The sequence below is a fragment of the Crassostrea angulata genome, chromosome 2 (genome assembly GCF_025612915.1).
Source record: "Crassostrea angulata isolate pt1a10 chromosome 2, ASM2561291v2, whole genome shotgun sequence".
Classification (NCBI taxonomy): domain Eukaryota; kingdom Metazoa; phylum Mollusca; class Bivalvia; order Ostreida; family Ostreidae; genus Magallana; species Magallana angulata.
The window spans coordinates 6,230,687-6,247,451 of record NC_069112.1 but is presented as its reverse complement, the minus strand read 5'-3'; the positions used below and the strand labels follow the sequence as shown (position 1 = coordinate 6,247,451).

General features: G+C 34.9%; 1 long non-coding RNA gene and 1 pseudogene across 1 annotated transcript; both read right to left on the bottom strand.

Moving 5' to 3' along the window:
* Positions 1–3,960: 3,960 nt before the first annotated feature.
* LOC128173488 (uncharacterized) lies at positions 3,961–8,009 on the bottom strand (annotated as a pseudogene).
* A 372-nt stretch (positions 8,010–8,381) lies between these two features.
* Positions 8,382–11,488, bottom strand: LOC128170980 (uncharacterized). The gene is made up of 4 exons (XR_008241969.1): positions 11,422–11,488; positions 10,336–10,370; positions 8,887–8,951; positions 8,382–8,628 (listed from the first exon to the last, which is right to left on the bottom strand). It is a non-coding gene; the product is annotated as an uncharacterized LOC128170980 (long non-coding RNA).
* Between the last annotated feature and the right edge of the window lie 5,277 nt (positions 11,489–16,765).

Below are 16,765 nucleotides of genomic sequence, written 5' to 3'. Positions count from 1 at the left end.
GGACCATTTGTATGTGTTTCCAACGACAACGTGAAAGCCTTAAGATTATCAGAGATTCCACCGACTCTAGCCCTCTGCTTTTAACCACTTAATTTGTACGTTGTATTACGTATACATGTATGTAAAGCCCTGACTTTTTATCTCAGAATTTAAAGGGTTCATACTTCTCAAATAATTATGATCTATCTATGAATGAAATTTGCATGAAAAGTATCAGGCATTCGGTGAATTCTACTATTTGTGCACACATTTAGATTCGCTCTACTTTGTTTGCTTTGTGTAAATTAAAAATTTCATATTTTGATGCATTTTTCTTGAGATTTAAACTTTTATACAGTGACATAATTATTCAATCATACTTAAATGCTGAAAAAAATTCAATCGGGAAGTTCTCTAGCCTCGCCTACTATTAAAGTAACGTTAAGCTACATGTGTATTCGGTTAAGAAGAAAACATTGCAAATTATGCTATATGATGCATGTTGTAGTTTCGGCATAACATTAACTTATTTCATAATACTGATAATTCATATCACAAGCCGATCATTTTTTTTAAACGAATACTTTGTTTCTGTATTGTTTACCGAAAACTTTACAATTAAAGCGCCTTTGAACTTATGTGTGCATATGGCACGGAATCCCGATCCCGATTCACATAAACGTGTGCTAACCTGGTTCCTTGAGCTACCCATTACGCACAGGAACCAGGCTAGCTCATGCGCAGGCTGAATTTTCCCCATAGCATCCGGTTTAACCTCGCTTATATATTTTCTGCGTGGACCTCTGGGTCCACGCAATGATAATCTATTTTATAAAGCATATCTATATTGTTTATGTCTTGAATTGTTAAGACCCGCATTGCCTTGATACTAAAAAAAGGAGATGGCAATTAAAACAAGAGGCCCATGGGCCACATCGCTCACCTGAGGAAAAATAGGCATGATAAAATCAGCTTAATGGAGTCATAATACAAACTGTCTGGACAATGTACCATAATACATGTAGATCCTGTATAAATAAAATCCACCCCCCCCCCCTGGATATTCTTATGTTTGTAGTCATTAGTCCTTTTACTAACAGGATGATTTTATAGTCATATCACATGTTGAGTATTACAGTTCTCAAAAAGATCCTTAACACTTGTTCATACATGGGATATAAACCTACATCAAACTCTGAACCTTCTTGTGAGGCCGAAGAATTGTCCTGGGGCCAAAGTCTTAACAATTATAAGAATCATCTGGCTGATTAGTTTCTGAGAAGAAGATTTTTAAAGATATACTCTACATATTCCTATGTAAAACTTTGGAACCCCCCCCCCCCCCCATTAATTGTGGCCTCAACCTACTCCCGGGATATCATTATTTTCACAACTTTGAATCTAAACCACCTGAAGATGCTTTCACACAAGTTTCAGCTTTCCTTGCTGATTAGTTTCTGAGAAGAATATTTTTAAAGATTTACACTACATTATTCGATGTAAATCTTCGACCCCCATTGTGGCCCCAACCCACCCTTGGGATCAAGATTTTCACAACTATGAATCTACACTACCTGAGGATGCTTCCACACAAGTTTCAGCTTTCCTGGCTCAATAGTTTCTGAGAAGATTTTTAAATTGTGGCCCCATCCTACCTTTGGGGATCATGATTTTCACAACTTTGAATTCACACTACCTGAGGATGCTTCCACACAAGTTTCAGCTTTCCTGGCTGATTAGTTTCTGAGAGGAAAATCAGTTTTTCTTTGTACACCCAGAGAACGTGTTGCAACAGATGTAAATAACATAATTAAAGGATCTAACTTGTCGATGATTGTTGATAATTTTTAAGTTCGTCAGAACTTGAATTATTAAATGAATATTTCTTGGAAATGTTGGATATCTGCAATTGAAAGTAATAACTGTTAGCAAACGTGTGAGCATAGGTGTATGTTTTGAAGCTAAAATAGGCAAAAAAATAAACAGTAAAAAACACCTTTGACTGTTTACAACAGCACTAGTTATTCCAGGTGTCAGTACATTGTACTTGTAAGAAGTTGTGTCAAATCTGGCATTTCAGACGTGTAACTTTTATATAAAAGCGATTAAACGCTGACAGAGGGAATGGCAGATCCCGTGGGATTGTTTAGAGTACAGCTGACCTTTAATACCTTATCCTTCTGCCAATGATATTGCGTAGATTGTATCTCCGAGTCTAATGATCACAAGAAGCTGTAGATAATTGAATTAAGTTCAGATAGATAATTGAATTAAGTTCAGATTAGACACAATAAGTCCTAAGATGCCTAGATAGTCATGTCTTATGATCACTAGTACATGTCCATAATGTGATTGAGTTGAGAGTAGATATAGTATTGACTGTTTATGATGTGTATTATATGTATCTTGTTATTACCTGCATGTTGTACAATAAAGTTGTGTATATCATTGTTACTCCAATTCTCTGGTTTGTTTTTTATCATGGGGTAGATAGATTGATATAGCTGTTTGGGCTAAGACATTACCATGCTAAAGATGATTGTCCATTAATCAGTTTACTAAATTGTTGATTTTGAGTTGAGATCTGTCTGATTCATCCAAAATATACTCTCTATTTTGGGCCCTCACACCATTAAATATGATCTTGTATTAATTGATATGCAATTACTGATAAAGTCGACAAATTATTTCTTGTTGAAATATCTTTGAATGTATTTGAACTCAGATATTGAATTTTAATTTTGAGAGTAATTTATGTTAATATAAATTACATTTTGATATATGAAGTAATCTCTTTAGGACTCAAATGTGTTTTATCTTTGTAAAAGATGATTTGCCTTACAGTTATAGGTAAAATTATGAATAAAAACTAACTAAAGATTTTACTAGAGGTATCGGACATTTATTGAACAATCCCTTATCATAGTAAGGCTGCCTTCCTGTGATAGACTTCTTTCTGAAAAAAAAACAATAAGCACATAATTAAAACTTGAACTCCAAGTAATCATTGATAAAGCATTAATGCAAACATTGATACAGCATTGATGCAAACATTGATATAGTATAGAATGTAAACATTGATAGAGTATAGATGTAAACATTGATATAGTATAGAATGTAAACATTGATACAGTATAGGTGTAAACATTGATACAGTATAGATATAAACATTTGATACCGTATAGATGTAAACATTGGTACAGTATAGATGTTAACATTGATACAGTATGGAATGTAAACATTGATACAATATAGATGTTAACATTGATATAGTATAGAATGTAAACATTGATAAAGTATAGGTGTTAACATTGATACAGTATAGATATAAACATTGATACAGTATAGATGTAAACATTGATATAGTATAGAATGTAAACATTGATACAGTATAGGTGTTAACATTGATACATTATAGATATAAACATTGATACAGTATAGATGTAAACATTGATACAGTATAGATGTAATCATTGATACAGTATGCAATGTAAAAAATGATACAATATAGATAAAAACATTGATACAGTATAGATGTAAACAGTGATACAATATAGATGTAAACATTGATACAGTATAGATGTAAACATTGATAGAGTATAGATGTAAACATTGATACAATATAGATGTAAACATTGATACAGTATAGATGTAAACATTGATACAGTATAGAATGTAAACATTGATACAGTATAGATATAAACATTAATACAGTATAGAATGTAAACATTGATACAGTATAGATGTAAACATTGATACAGTACAGATGTAAACATTGATACAGTATAGATGTAAACAATGATACAATATAGATGTAAACATTGATACAGTATAGATGTAAACATTGATACAGAATAGATGTAAAATTGATACCGTATAGTTGGAAAAATTGATTCATTAAAGATGTAAACATTGATACAGTATAGATGTTAACATTGATACAGTATAGATGTAAATATAAGTACAGTATAGATTTACCTGTCAACACAGACATCGTCTACAGTGACGGTCGTCATACTTCATACAAGAAGGGTGACTGTCATGTCTCATCGGGGGCTGTACTATAGAGAAAGGATATAGTGGACAAAAAAGCAGTGTAGGCTATGAAAATAATATAAGTAGTAGTGGACAAAAGAACAGTATTTAAAAAAAAGGTCGGTAAACTGTAGCACATGTAGAGAAAAAAAGACAGAGGTTAGATCATCAAAGTGACACAGAAATGAAGTCATTTGTAATAAAAGTCATGTTATTTGCAAACCTACAGAAATGACTCTACTCAATGGCAAGACTCACCACTCCCTGTGTCAGTAAGAACGAACCCGTTGCTGTAGACTGCCGATCCACCACTGATACCAAAGGGAGTTCCCCCGCCCCCGTGTGTCAAAGAGGTACCAGATCCGCTCCCGACAGTAGACCCAATGTTATAATAGGATCCGCCACCGCCCGTTAATCCTATAGAGTAACTTGATCCGCCCGTCAATACACCCAGGATTACACCACCGGAACCTTATGAATCGTAAAACGATGATATATTTTCCACCACAGATAAACGTCTTTTTGAAATTGTATGAGATAAATTATTGATAGACCCTTACTTATCAGTGCATCAAATGTTAAGAATCCCTTTTCTATTACGTCATTACCTGTGACGTATTGACTTGAGCCGCACGTGTTGCTGTAGTGACACTTGGTGTTGGTCTGAGTCTGAGTGACGACCACCGTTTGTTTCTGCGGAGGCGGTCTGTCCACGAAGAAAGGGATCCCCGTGTGTTCTGTATCCGGGACCTTGGAGCCGCAAGTGTTACTGTTGTGACAGCCCGAAATTTGTGTGACCAATACGGTTTGTGGGCGTGGCCGGTCTACATATGCCGGGATTCCGGTGTGTTCAGTCTCCGGTTTTTGTACATATACTGTCTGTGTGGAGGGTTTCTGTACGTAGTAGGTGTGAGGTTTTTCGCAGCCATTGCAGTCTGTGGACCCTGGCAAATATTGATTATAAAATAAAAATGTATATTAGTATTACAATAACTATCGTGTTCTTTACTGTAAGAAAAAAGAAAAAAATAGAAAATGAACAGTTATTTACAATACCAAATATGTCAGTAATTTAATTTAATAATGATAGCTAACAATACATATTTTTTGGATTTACCTTATAAGGTAATTTGATGGGACGTCAAGAGCATGACGAAAATAACCGATGTTGCACAGCTTTGGTTCATCGTGTTTTAACACGCATACAAAAATACAAAAAAGTAAACGTATTGAAAATACATAGGATGACTAGTTTTTATTAAGTCTTAATTAAGAATTAAAGCAAAAGTCAGATCTACCTGTGACGCATCCAGCCTCGGTCTGGGGCCGGGGTCTGACATAAGACACCAACTGGGGTTCCCCAGGGGGGCTCACAATTGTAACAGTCGTTCGGGTTTTTAACGTAAACAGTTTGAGTTTGTGGTCTAGGCTTGACATATGACACTATCTGAGGTATGACGTCACAACCATGGCACTTGCTCCCTCCCGTGACGTTAACAGTTTCTGTTTGTTTTGGTACTGTTTGTACGTACGTCACTGGTTCAGGTGTCTACTGTGAGGAAGTCAATGTACTCGCAATCAATGCATTCAGCAAGAACAACAATTAAGTATCATTTATTATTAATTGTTTTTAAACGTATTTAACCTGACGCTTTTTCTTCAATAAATTGCAATAAACGTTTACACACTTGCCCATGTGACTTACACGTGGTCTGGGGCTGTACGTATCCAACTAGACATTCACAGGTGGGACATCCGTCCACACCGCACTTGTACCCGACCTCACAGGAAGTAGGACAGCTGAATGACGTCACACAGTCAACCTTGTGTTGAATGACAACCTCGTGTGTGGAGTACCCTGTCCAATCAAAAATATAGATGCATAAAGATAAATACAAGATTAGATAGTGAACGAAATAATTGTAAAATGCTATAATCCTTCAATCTAAAAATAAATGAAAACTGTATCATTTTCTCATTTTCTATATATGTGTAGACTCATTTCAGAATTTATAACAAGACACGACTGATGTTAATGAAAACGGCGACCTTATAATATATTCTAGTAGATGGTGATTGTTTGGGAGGGTAACTGTTGAAATTGACACCCCTCGAAAACCATTGTCAACCGACAGGTCAGACAGCAGTCAGAGTGTAATCAAATGCCAGCACGGTTAACTTTTGCCAAGCTTTATTTAAGAGAGTTGTCATTTACCTGAGGGTATGGCACAGTCACACGTGGGACATCCGTCTGTCCCACACTTGTAGCCAACACTACACCCATAGCTACACACCAAACTAGGGCAGGTCAAGGCCACTATCTGCTGAACTACAAAGGTCAAATGCTAAGGTCAGACAGATCTCGTTATGATATAATTTTCGAACTACTAGAAACAATGATTTAAAGTCACCTGCTAGTAGTCATGACTGTGTAAGACTGATTTAAAGCACAACTAATTTGCAACAGATGCCCTTTTATGAAAGTCGTGAATAATTAGATATAATTGACTCTTGTTGCAGATCTGTAGCTACATTGAGAGGATTGGAGTCGACAGACCGTCTATTGATCTATATCTAATTTGACACCACGTGACTTACTGTATGTGACTACCGGTTTGACACAGATACACGTGTCACACCCGTCACGCCCCGCCTCCCCTATCTGGTAGTGAGTTCCGCACGTCTCCCGACACGTCTGTTCTAATCAGCAGTCCGTGGGCAAGGACACAAGGTATGTGTTGTGGGAAGATGTTGCCGTGGTAACTTGTGTTGACTGCCGGCCACCCGATACAGTTCCACCTCCCCCTGGCATGGTGCCATCCCCGACTCCGCCCCCTGAGATGTTGGAGCTGCCACCAGAGGCGGTGAACGGGATGAATCCGCCATTGACGGAGTTTGATCCATCCATATATCCACCTCCTCCACCGCCAATTGAAGATCCGCCCACTAAATTATCATTCACAAATCAATATCGTTTATAATGTATTTAAAATTCAGAAAGAAAAATCAGCATTATAAACCTAGCTAGACATGGAACAAAAAGGAAGAGATGCTGGTGATTAACAACTGCTCTAAAAGTCTTGACGTATTTGGTTGTATATATATTTGAAACAATGTTTGAGCTTATAAGAAATTACAAGGATTTATTTACAGCAAAGATGACGTTTGATTTGTTGACAACATGCCGAACAGAATCCCTACAACAAACCAGTAAGGACCATGTACTGGTTTACCTGATACCGGGCTGCAGTCACAGAACGGACATCCGTCTGATCCTAAAGGACCAATCCTGTACCTACCTTCACAGGTTGATTTGCATAGCTTCACCCCTAGACAGTCTGTCTTAGTTCCTGGTCCTTGATTGACGTGAGAGAAAGCGGCCCCGCCCATGGAAGGCATGCCGGATATGAACGAGCCGCCTTACATCGCCACCATTCCGCCGCCTAATTAAGACATTAATTGCACCGCCATAAATCCCCCCAAATCATAAATTTCTAGTAGGTATCAGGCATATATTGATCATACTCATCATACTCTTCATTCAATAATTGTGACAAAAACGATCTAAAATGATTCTTAAAGGTATTGATATAATTTACCTGGACCACACGGACAAGATTGACAGCCAAACTCATCAACCATTAGACACCATTGGGGACACCGTACACGTCTCAGACAGCGGGAGGGGTTAAAAACGGAGGAAGGGGCGTGTCCTCCCATCGCCCCGCCCATCGCCCCGCCCCCTGGGCGCGGACCTCGCATCCCGCCCCCTGGACCCATTGATGGGGCTGACATCGGCCCGTGGGACAAGACTCCTCCCATTGGGTTGCTGTTTGGCCCCCCTCCGTGGAAGGGACCACCCCTCCCATCATAGAGGGAGACCCCCGGGGTAAGTTGAATCGTTTGTGTTCGATGTTATGATGGCTGCTACTGAGGAGTTCTTTATCGGGTTCACCGAGTGTGGAGTGTAGGACTACAATGTAACTATAGTGTTTAATAAACTTGTCCTAACGATGGTGTTATTTCATGCATTTCTTAAACATATAAAATCAGAGATATAAAGTTCGCAAATACAATGTTAAATTCAAAATGTAATGTCTTAAATAAAAATAATTAGGGCCCCGCAAGGATTTGCGGGTGCCCTATAGTAATCACTCTGTCCGTCCTTCTGTCTGTCCGTCTGTCACTCTTCCGTCCACCAATTTTGTTTTTTTTCTAATAACTTTTTTTATGGTTGCCTAATCAAGTTCAAATTTGGTATGGTAGTTCAGTAGGCAGAAATACATACTTTGATGCTAAGTTTGGTTCTCTAGGTCTTCTGGTTTGGAGCTGGGGTGGTGGGGTAGATACCTTAACTATTCATAAGAATGAATGGGCAAAGAGAGATAACTGCTGAGAATGTTACCATTGTATACTTGGAAGGCTGTGCAATATTTGTCCTTTGGGATTAATTAACCTTCCACAGGAAGAAAATCCTAAGCTTTATCTTTATCTGTCACATTGAGATTAATTACTGCACTGCCTGTGTCTGCAAATGATGGAGTACAGGGCGATCGTAAACCCGGCGGGGGTGGTCAGGTTAGCGCGGTCCTCGGGAAGGGAACCTACAGGAATCTGAAGAATTCACACAACTAGAACAAGCACAGCAATTACTGTTACCTACAGAGATCTGATAAACTTAACTATCTACAGCACATACAGCATAAACTATAAACGTTAAGAACAGAAATCTAAAGAAAATAATTATCTAAAACAGACAGAGCTTTTATGTTTGCCCTTAGCTGCAAACTTTTTTATATTCCAGATTTTAGGCTCTTATTAATCAGAATAAATAATGTAATAATTGAATATAGGAAATGTAATATAATTAACCTTGTTGTTAGTAAAATGTCGGTACTTTTTACTCTTGGTTCCGTACTGAAGGAAGTCTTTGCAAACTGAAATGATATTAGTTCAATAAGATAAGTTTATTATATCATAAAATAAGATATGTTTCTCTGATCAGAATGACACGATTGCTATTTTATTGAACTGAACAGTTCTTTATACGTAACTCTATATTAGGCGTCATTGATTTCATAAAGAAAACACTGACAATTTTTACAATAACAGATAAATCTTAATGCATGTTAGTCTCTCACATACATTTTTCACTTTCATCATCCCCGTTGATAATGACATCCAGATCTTTGAAAAGTTCATATAAACAAAGGGGAAAACATCAAACGGAATTCCTTAATCGCATAAAGTTTTTTTTTCTTTTTGTATTTTTCTCTTAACATTGTTTTTTTCTTGGTTAAACACTTTCTGACATTAAGATTAACCAGTTATCAGATAAGTTTAACCAGTTACCAATTAGCCAGTTATTTGCAAAAAAAAAGTCATTTACAAAAAGTTAAGTAAATTCATATATAAGAGATGGTAAACTTATCATTTATCACAACTAATCATCTTGTCATTTATATCGCATGATAACCAATTAGCGTTGTTTACCCTATGTATGCAATTGATTGGTGGATTTAATCAACCAAGCATTTACAAGGAATCATTAACCAATCATTTACAAAAAAATCATTAACCAATCATTTACAAGGAATCATTAACAAGGAATCATTAACCAATCATTTACATGTATAAGGAATCATTAACCAATCATTTACAAGGAATCATTAACCAATCATTTACAAGGAATCATTTACCAATCATTTACAAGGAATCATTAACCAACCATTTACAAGGAATCATTAAGCATTCATTCACAAGGAATCTTTAACCAATCATTTACAAGATCCTTTTACCAATCATTCACAAGGAATCATTAACCAAAACATTTAGAAGGAATCATTAACCAACCATTTACAAGGAATCATTAACCAATCATTTACAAGGAATCATTATCAAATCATTAACATGTACAAGGAATCTTTAACCAATCATTTACAAGGAATCATTAACCAATTATTTACAAGGAATCATTAAGCATTCATTCACAAGGAATCTTTAACCAATCATTTACAAGGAATCATTTACCAATCATTTACAAGGAATCATTTACCAATCATTTACAAGGAATCTTTAACCAATCATTTACAAGGAATCATTTACCAATCATTTACAAGATATGTTAACCAATCATTTACAAGGAATCATTAACCAATCATTTACAAGGAATCATTAACCAATCATTTACAAGGAATCGTTAACCAATCATTTACAAGGAATCATTAACCAATCATTTACAAGGAATCATTAACCAATCATTTACAAGGAATCATTAACCAATCATTTACAAGGAATCATTAACCAATCAATGTTACGTACCAGACGCTGGTCAGTCATTGTGAGAAGGTCATTTTCTGTCAAACAAAAAAAAGTAAAAGTAGAAAGATACCGGTTTACTCTATCCATAAAGAACAATACACATTGAAAACATATTCACACAATTGATATTAAAGCACATCTACTTAATTCAATATTCATTGTCAAAGCTTAATTAACAGTAATCGGGCTCATTTATGTTGAAAATGTAAACATCACAAAATTAATTGAAGATTGCTTTATATATGCATATATTTGTTAACAACAACAACACAAGGAAGAGTTTACATTGTACATAAACTCGTATTATTTATTAATATCACAAGACATTTCTCTTTGTTAAAAGCATTGTGCACCGTTTTTATAACTTGTATCAAATTTAAACCTCAGATGGTTTGCTGTCTATTTTTGTTTTCATCAGATGATCAACTGTGATGTCCTGTAGTAGATTATTCACATCAAATTTATCGTGATTAAAACTCATGCTGTAGTTTCCTATCTATTTCTGTATTGATTTTTAGATGTTGTATACATTGTAAAAAAAACCCTATTTTTTCGATCTGTTTACGTATTGTACGCGTCCTTTGTGTCCTTTCTGATATCAAACATATATTAACAGTTCATTTAATGATGAATGCGCTGAATGTCCTTATTCTATAAGAGAAATAAATACCTATAACATAAAATGAGAGCTTTCTCTATTTTCTACATAAAAATATATACCAATAATATAGAACGTGAGCGCCCTCTCTATTCTGTCTATAGATAGTAACATACCCATGATATACGACGTAAGCGCCCTCTCAATTATGTCTATTTATAGTAACATGCCTATGATATATAACTCTATTCTGTCTATATATAGTAACATACCTATGATATATGACGTGAACACCCTCTCTATTCTATCCATATAAAGTATCATAGCTATGATATATGACGTGAGCACCCTCTCTATTCTGTCTATATATAGTAACACACCTATGATATACGACGTGAGCGCCCTCTCTATTCTATTGATATGTAGTATTACTATTATGATATACGACGTGAGCGCAGTCTCTATTTTGTCTATATATAGCAACATACCTATGATATATGACGTGAGCGCCCTCTCTTTCTCGGCACTGCCCAGCACTACCATGCCGCCACCCAGCCGTTCACAGATGGCGACACTGTCGTTCCTGGTGGCGAGGTCCGTGTGGATAGAGAAACACCACTGACCGATCCTTGTGAAACTGGGCTTACAGGGGTCACTCAAACCATGGACTATAAACAGTTATAGACTGGGTTAATACAAGGTCATGTAAGAGGTACCACATATCTATCCTAAAGAACCCGGGCTTACAGGGTTCGCTCAAACCAGGGACTGGGCTGGTACTGTGTCATTAGAGAAGCATCACAGACCTATCATAAGTACTTACAATCGATTTAACAGAAGTACCACTTATATATCCGTGTGTACAGAAATACCAGCAATCTATTCAGAAATTCAAACAATCTATCCGTGTATTCACAGAAATGTCAACATTTCATCAATTACCAACAATCTATCCGTGTGTACAGAATTATTTACAATCTATCCGTTGATACAGTATGGATGTAAACTATGATACATATGAACAATAATACAGTATATCTGTAAACATTGATACAGTATGGATGTTAACATAGATACAGTATGGATGTTAACATTGATACAGTATAGATATAAACATTGATACAGTATGGATGTAAACATAGATACTGTATGGATAAAAACATTGATACAGTATACATGTAAACATTGATACAGTATAGATACAAACATTGATACAGTATGGATGTAAACATTGATACAGTATGGATGTAAACATTGATACAGTATGGATGTAAACATAGATACAGTATGGATGTAAACATTGATACAGTATTGATGTAAACATTGATACAGTATGGATATTAACATTGGTAAAGTGTAAAGAACAAGGGACGTTGTTGGCTGAAATTTGCCGTGTTTCAAATATGCACAGCACCAAACATTTTAAAAAGCCTTGAATTTATCAAATCTAATGGCATATAACTTATATATGTGACTTAAACATGTATGTAATGAAATTTATGTTTAAAACTGTTCATTTTTAGCAAGACGTTGAAACTCTAAACGCGACGTCATGCATATTTACGGGAGAAGTAAGTCTATCTGTGTTGTAAAACATAACGGTATCTGTGCATGAGTTTCGGGCTTGTGACCCGCAAATAACAAGTTTAAATTTGCATGCGTTTCATTTCAATTTCATTGTACTTTTGAAATTATAAGTGTTTAAATAAAAAATTGTATATATTTTAACCTATATGACTCACATGTACATATACTTCTGATGCATTATGCCACATTGCATCTTTTCTAATCAAGAAAATTTCTGTTGATTTGAGACACTATTTCAAGGTGTAGTGAGTCAGTCATATGTAAATACAGGTACCGTACGGCTTCCATTGGTTATTCACTTAAGTACAGGAAGCAAATTAAAAGCTTTCATAATATTTCTGATAACAAGTCTTATTTTTAATGCATGAACAATGAACTCGAAGATGGTAGGGGAAAAGGGGAAGGGGGGGGGGGGGGGTCTTCGACTCTCTGAAAGTTTGATAAGCAATCTCAATTAAAAAATATCATTTGATGAAAAAGAAATGGAAATGGGAACGATTGGACTGCTTTGTTGGATTCTATTACAATGTGCATTACTTTAAACGATTACATATAAGTGAATTACAAATGAAATCTCTCTCTCTCTCTCTCTCTCTCTCTCTCTCTCTCTCTCTCTCTCTCTCTCTCTCTCTCTCTCTCAGTTTCTTCAAATGAATGATGTCTGAACAAAATATTTAAAGTGTCCGATAGAGATGAAGTCAAAAATTTTAAGACAAGATCACGGAAGAAACTTTATTTAAATGTTTAAATTGTCTGATAAAGATGAAGTCGAATATTTTAAGACAAGATCATGGAAGGAACTTTATCTACGTGTTTAAAATGTCTGATAAAGATTAAGTCAAAACCTTTAAGACAAGATCACGGAAGGAACTTTATATACCGATCCACTGATTCCTTCTATAAAAACGAATATACCACATGCACAGTGTAGGAACGGAAGTGTACAGTTATGGGCAGCGCTGTTTGTCGAGGCAAATAACAAATAGAAGAGGTAGATCTGCGAACAGTCGAAGATTTTAATCAAACGAATTGATAAATGGTTGTAAAAAAAACAACAACAAAACTTCCTTAACAATTCGATACGTTATGGTAATAAACTGGCACAAGTATAAACAGTTGTATTACTTTTGCAACATGATTTTCAATGAACTTTTTGACAATCAATATCCAAACATTCCAAAATTGAAATGATTATTTTGTACGAAATACAATCATTAATATATTACGACTGAATAGGGGACATGTGGAGGTAGATATATACTTTAAAAAAGAGAATAATCTGATAATTTGATATCATTGCAAATAAAAGGAGAAAAATAATCCTCAGAATATCATGAGTTATCATTATTTGATACTGTACGCGTAACGCAATTTTAAGCATATATTAAGAATTTTACTGTACGCGTAGTTCTATAATTAAGCGGCGCGTCTTTTAACCACAATGAACCGCAATGAACCACAATGAACCGCAATGAAACCACAATGAACCACAATGATACTACAATGAACTTTATTAAGGTGATAAATGTTTTTTAAAAGGTATAAAATTTCATTAAAGTTAATTTAAGGTCAGATGCGACTTATTATCAATTATTTTCAACTTTTTCCTATCTCCGCAATGTGAAGATTCCCATTTCTGTTATTCCAAATTCACATTTGATGTTATTTGATAATTTTCTGTATGAATATATAGTTTCTGTTGAAAATGTATACTTAGTACATTATCAACAAGCATTCAATTGCACTTTGCATGCTATTAAAAGACAAAATCAAAAAATCTTACTCTAAAAATGGCCTGTTATAATGCACTCTGAATTTTTAGCATTAACAGCTGGTTTAAATGCGAATAAGGAAGAAATGTTATATCAAGGAAAATTATCTTAAAATGAGGAACGTCGCGTGTTTCAATAATATACCTCAAAAATTTCTGACGGCATGTTATGTTACAGAATTAATGCATTCAGTCAATGATTTATATATATGTTCAGGTACACACGTCTTATTTCATTCATTCAGAATTCAATTATTTTAGTGCATGTAACGCTTAGATGGTGGTTTATTATAAATGTGTAAAGCATGAATAAAAAAAAATATTTATATGCATGTACATGTATAAGGTAAATTTTGATATAATTACAAATATAAAATGTTATTATTTAATTAAAGCTTAATATAATTAGCTAAGTTGTCGTATTGGTTTTTTTTTAATCAATTACATGACATTTGAAAACGTCTGATTAACTGTTTACATAAGATATTTTTTTGATTTGAACATATTTTTATTGTACAAAATACAATAGGGATTGGGCACAAGTTCTATAACTTAGACCGCCCTCTCCCAATACAAAGATATAATACAAAATACGTGTACACAACATAAATAAAGGTCAGTGGATAGAATGGACGTATACATAAATGCAATTGACATGTATATAGTAAACAACGGTGTACTAGTAGTTATAAGATCAGTTAAATCTTTCAGTATTTTTGATAAAATTGTAAACTAATGTAAATAAATGCTTGTTTTCATTGTCACTTATTGAACTGTCACCCCAAAGTAAAGCATGAGTATTGACAATGTTAAGATTTACAATTTGAAAAACGTCATTAAATAGAACATTTCTAGCATCTTTATATTTATTACATGTGAAAAAATAATGGTAAGTATCTTCGAGCTTACCACACGAACAGAGTGGACTGTTGATAATATTACATTTTTTTTTTTAAATTGCCAATATTGTCATCTTTGGATTAAATTTGCGTGCTTAATGTGCAGTGCAATGATACTAATAAACGCATTCTAATTTATCGAGAAAAAAACCCAAACGAACAGAAGGGATCAACTCTCAATATTACCAATATCCATAGAATCTAGATCAGAAAAGGGAATAAAAGTACGAAATTCCCAAAAAATTGTCATCTAGATTTGTTTGATAACTAAAGATTGTGCCATCCATTTTTTTATAGTTGTAAACTATAGGGACTTTCAAATAACGCTATCATAGCGAGGGTTCTACTGGAATTTGTAAACTTTTTTTTCTTCATATAAAACAATCCACTCCAGATTTTATAGTATATGGTTAACTTCAGGTACGTAGCATGGGGTGGGGTGGGGGGATTGGGTGCCTCCCCCCTCCTACTTATACTCGCATCAAACATTTTTTTTAATATTCATATAAAAAAAATTAATTGTCATGGCGTTGGCCTACCCCCCCCCCCCCTCCCCTTCACTTTTGAGGGGAACTTGTAAGAAATTGAGGAAATGAAAAAGGAACACTACGCTATCCCCCCTTTTTACGGTTTTAAGATATATAGGAAAACTGCCTTTTTTTTTCTTTTTATTTACTTGTTAAGATTTTTTGGATGAATCTGCCGCCCCCCCCCCCCCTTCCCCAGTTTTAAAACGATCATACGTGCCTGAACTTTGAATTTATTCTTTAATTAACGATTCAAATCCAAACACGTATACTAACATACTCGTCCAATTTATAGGTGGAGAGGAATAGAAAATTCCAAACTAATGTACAGACTAGATAATATTGTTATACAATTTGAAAATTGAACTTGCAATAAATGTAATAGGCGAAGAATAGATTAGATGCCTTAAAATTTTTACAAATGTTTTTATTCATAATTACGCCTAAATTTGTGAATGTTTTCCAATTATTGATCAAAGGTATGGTAAGAATCCCTTCACAATAATTATGACATCCCCTGTGTGTATTGTTGTTAGTATACACACGCCAACAGTAGCTCTCGTGTATACACGGCCAGTTAAATGACAGCAGGTGTAATAAAACCTCCCAATATGTATTAGAGGGGTATCCCAAATTAGAGAAGGGACGGGATATACGATACACCTTGTTGTTAATTGGGGATCTCTCTCTCTCTCTCTCTCTCTCTCTCTCTCTCTCTCTCTCTCTTAAATTACAGTTTATATTCACACATATAGACACAGATTGCTGACATTTGAAACTTGAGAAATACAGCAGATATTTTTTTTATTTCGGTTTTTAGATGGATAGTATGTATAGTCATATCTGTGAGGTATTCCTATAGCTTGAATGTGTTGTCCTTATATTAAAGAAACTCTTTAAAAATACTCGTCATCTCTATATAAGGAAACACTCAATAGTTTGTTAGTCAGATATCTACTGAATTTTGTCATCCACTGCGTTCTTTAATGTAACCATCCGACCCACCTCCTTCCTCCCAACAATAAACATCGCATCATATATGGCTTGG